Genomic DNA, 5,252 nt, shown 5'->3' on the forward strand with positions numbered 1-5,252 from the left:
TGGTGGTGATTAACACCTGGGGGATATTACAGGACCAGGAGCCCGGGTCTACAGCTCCATGGTGGTGATTAACACCTGGGGGATTATACAGGACCAGGAGCCGGGTCTACAGCAGCATGGGGTTGATTAACACCTGGGGGATATTACAGGACCAGGAGTCCGGGTCTACAGCACCATGGTGGTGATTAACACCTGGGGGATATTACAGGTCCAGGAGCCCGGGTCTACAGCTCCATGGTGGTGATTAACACCTGGGGGATATTACAGGACCAGGAGCCCGGGTCTACAGCAGCATGGGGTTGATTAACACCTGGGGGATATTACAGGACCAGGAGTCCGGGTCTACAGCACCATGGTGGTGATTAACACCTGGGGGATATTACAGGACCAGGAGCCCGGGTCTAGAGCTCCATGGTGGTGATTAACACCTGGGGGATATTACAGGACCAGGAGCCCGGGTCTACAGCAGCATGGTGTTGATTAACACCTGGGGGATATAACAGGACCAGGAGCCTGGGTCTACAGCAGCATGGTGGTGATTATCACCTGGGGGATATTACAGGACCAGGAGCCCGGGTCTACAGCTCCATGGTGGTGATTAACACCTGGGGGATATTACAGGACCAGGAGCCCGGGTCTACAGCTCCATGGTGGTGATTAACACCTGGGGGATATTACAGGACCAGGAGCCCGGGTCTACAGCTCCATGGTGGTGATTAACACCTGGGGGATATTACAGGACCAGGAGCCCGGGTCTACAGCAGCATGGTGTTGATTAACACCTGGGGGATATTACAGGACCAGGAGCCCGGGTCTACAGCAACATGGTGGTGATTAACACCTGGGGGATATTACAGGACCAGGAGCCCGGGTCTACAGCACCATGGTGGTGATTAACACCTGGGGGATATTACAGGACCAGGAGCCTGGGTCTACAGCTCCATGGTGGTGATTAATACCTGGGGGATATTACAGGACCATGAGCCCGGGTCTACAGCAGCATGGTGGTGATTAACACCTGGGGGATATTACAGGACCAGGAGCCCGGGTCTACAGCAGCATGGTGGTGATTATCACCTGGGGGATATTACAGGACCAGGAGCCCGGGTCTACAGCAGCATGGTGGTGATTAACACCTGGGGGATATTACAGGACCAGGAGCCCGGGTCTACAGCTCCATGGTGGTGATTAACACCTGGGGGATATTACAGGACCAGCAGCCCGGGTCTACAGCTCCATGGTGGTGATTAACACCTGGGGGATATTACAGGACCAGGAGCCAGGGTCTACAGCTCCATGGTGGTGATTAACACCTGGGGGATATTACAGGACCAGGAGCCCGGGTCTGCAGCAGCATGGTGTTGATTAACACCTGGGGGATATTACAGGACCAGGAGCCCGGGTCTACAGCAACATGGTGGTGATTAACACCTGGGGGATATTACAGGACCAGGAGCCCGGGTCTACAGCACCATGGTGGTGATTAACACCTGGGGGATATTACAGGACCAGGAGCCCGGGTCTACAGCTCCATGGTGGTGATTAACACCTGGGGGATATTACAGGACCAGGAGCCCGGGTCTACAGCAGCATGGTGTTGATTAACACCTGGGGGATATTACAGGACCAGGAGCCCGGGTCTACAGCAACATGGTGGTGATTAACACCTGGGGGATATTACAGGACCAGGAGCCCGGGTCTACAGCACCATGGTGGTGATTAACACCTGGGGGATATTACAGGACCAGGAGCCCGGGTCTACAGCAACATGGTGGTGATTAACACCTGGGGGATATTACAGGACCAAGAGCCCGGGTCTACAGCAACATGGTGGTGATTAACACCTGGGGGATATTACAGGACCAGGAGCCCGGGTCTACAGCACCATGGTGGTGATTAACACCTGGGGGATATTACAGGACCAGGAGCCCGGGTCTACAGCACCATGGTGGTGATTAACACCTGGGGGATATTACAGGACCAGGAGCCCGGGTCTACAGCTCCATGGTGGTGATTAACACCTGGGGGATATTACAGGACCAGGAGCCTGGGTTTAGGCACCATGGTGTTGATTAACACCTGGGGGATATTACAGGACCAGGAGCCCGGGTCTACAGCTCCATGGTGGTGATTAACACCTGGGGGATATTACAGGACCAGGAGCCCGGGTCTACAGCAGCATGGTGGTGATTAACACCTGGGGGATATTACAGGACCAGGAGCCCGGGTCTACAGCTCCATGGTGGTGATTAACACCTGGGGGATATTACAGGACCAGGAGCCCGGGTCTACAGCTCCATGGTGGTGATTAACACCTGGGGGATATTACAGGACCAGGAGCCTGGGTTTAGGCACCATGGTGTTGATTAACACCTGGGGGATATTACAGGACCAGGAGCCCGGGTCTACAGCTCCATGGTGGTGATTAACACCTGGGGGATATTACAGGACCAGGAGCCCGGGTCTACAGCAGCTTAGTGGTGATTAACACCTGGGGGATATTACAGGACCAGGAGCCCGGGTCTACAGCTCCATGGTGGTGATTAACACCTGGGGGATATTACAGGACCAGGAGCCCGGGTCTACAGCACCATGGTGGTGATTAACACCTGGGGGATATTACAGGACCAGGAGCCCGGGTCTACAGCACCATGGTGGTGATTAACACCTGGGGGATATTACAGGACCAGGAGCCCGGGTCTACAGCACCATGGTGGTGATTAACACCTGGGGGATATTACAGGACCAGGAGCCTGGGTTTAGGCACCATGTTGGTGATTAACACCTGGGGGATATTACAGGACCAGGAGCCTGGGTTTAGGCACCATGGTGGTGATTAACACCTGGGGGATATTACAGGACCAGGAGCCTGGGTTTAGGCACCATGTTGGTGATTAACACCTGGGGGATATTACAGGACCAGGAGCCTGGGTTTAGGCACCATGGTGGTGATTAACACCTGGGGGATATTACAGGACCAGGAGCCTGGGTTTAGGCACCATGGTGATGAATAACACCTGGGGGATATTACAGGACCAGGAGCCTGGGTTTAGGCACCATGGTGGTGATTAACACCTGGGGGATATTACAGGACCAGGAGCCTGGGTTTAGGCACCATGGTGGTGATTAACACCTGGGGGATATTACAGGACCAGGAGCCCGGGTCTACAGCAGCATGGTGTTGATTAACACCTGGGGGATATTACAGGACCAGGAGCCCGGGTCTACAGCAACATGGTGGTGATTAACACCTGGGGGATATTACAGGACCAGGAGCCCGGGTCTACAGCACCATGGTGGTGATTAACACCTGGGGGATATTACAGGGCCAGGAGCCCGGGTCTACAGCAACATGGTGGTAATTAACACCTGGGGGATATTACAGGACCAGGAGCCGGGTCTACAGCAGCATGGGGTTGATTAACACCTGGGGGATATTACAGGACCAGGAGTCCGGGTCTACAGCACCATGGTGGTGATTAACACCTGGGGGATATTACAGGTCCAGGAGCCCGGGTCTACAGCTCCATGGTGGTGATTAACACCTGGGGGATATTACAGGACCAGGAGCCCGGGTCTACAGCAGCATGGGGTTGATTAACACCTGGGGGATATTACAGGACCAGGAGTCCGGGTCTACAGCACCATGGTGGTGATTAACACCTGGGGGATATTACAGGACCAGGAGCCCGGGTCTACAGCACCATGGTGGTGATTAACACCTGGGGGATATTACAGGACCAGGAGCCCGGGTCTACAGCTCCATGGTGGTGATTAACACCTGGGGGATATTACAGGACCAGGAGCCCGGGTCTACAGCAGCATGGTGTTGATTAACACCTGGGGGATATTACAGGACCAGGAGCCCGGGTCTACAGCAACATGGTGGTGATTAACACCTGGGGGATATTACAGGACCAGGAGCCCGGGTCTACAGCACCATGGTGGTGATTAACACCTGGGGGATATTACAGGACCAGGAGCCCGGGTCTACAGCAACATGGTGGTGATTAACACCTGGGGGATATTACAGGACCAAGAGCCCGGGTCTACAGCAACATGGTGGTGATTAACACCTGGGGGATATTACAGGACCAGGAGCCCGGGTCTACAGCACCATGGTGGTGATTAACACCTGGGGGATATTACAGGACCAGGAGCCCGGGTCTACAGCACCATGGTGGTGATTAACACCTGGGGGATATTACAGGACCAGGAGCCCGGGTCTACAGCTCCATGGTGGTGATTAACACCTGGGGGATATTACAGGACCAGGAGCCTGGGTTTAGGCACCATGGTGTTGATTAACACCTGGGGGATATTACAGGACCAGGAGCCCGGGTCTACAGCTCCATGGTGGTGATTAACACCTGGGGGATATTACAGGACCAGGAGCCCGGGTCTACAGCAGCATGGTGGTGATTAACACCTGGGGGATATTACAGGACCAGGAGCCCGGGTCTACAGCTCCATGGTGGTGATTAACACCTGGGGGATATTACAGGACCAGGAGCCCGGGTCTACAGCTCCATGGTGGTGATTAACACCTGGGGGATATTACAGGACCAGGAGCCTGGGTTTAGGCACCATGGTGTTGATTAACACCTGGGGGATATTACAGGACCAGGAGCCCGGGTCTACAGCTCCATGGTGGTGATTAACACCTGGGGGATATTACAGGACCAGGAGCCCGGGTCTACAGCAGCTTAGTGGTGATTAACACCTGGGGGATATTACAGGACCAGGAGCCCGGGTCTACAGCTCCATGGTGGTGATTAACACCTGGGGGATATTACAGGACCAGGAGCCCGGGTCTACAGCACCATGGTGGTGATTAACACCTGGGGGATATTACAGGACCAGGAGCCCGGGTCTACAGCTCCATGGTGGTGATTAACACCTGGGGGATATTACAGGACCAGGAGCCCGGGTCTACAGCACCATGGTGGTGATTAACACCTGGGGGATATTACAGGACCAGGAGCCCGGGTCTACAGCACCATGGTGGTGATTAACACCTGGGGGATATTACAGGACCAGGAGCCTGGGTTTAGGCACCATGTTGGTGATTAACACCTGGGGGATATTACAGGACCAGGAGCCTGGGTTTAGGCACCATGGTGGTGATTAACACCTGGGGGATATTACAGGACCAGGAGCCTGGGTTTAGGCACCATGTTGGTGATTAACACCTGGGGGATATTACAGGACCAGGAGCCTGGGTTTAGGCACCATGGTGGTGATTAACACCT

This window comes from Coregonus lavaretus, assembly GCF_964263955.1.
Source record: "Coregonus lavaretus genome assembly, contig: HAP1_SCAFFOLD_244, whole genome shotgun sequence".
Lineage (NCBI taxonomy): Eukaryota > Metazoa > Chordata > Actinopteri > Salmoniformes > Salmonidae > Coregonus > Coregonus lavaretus.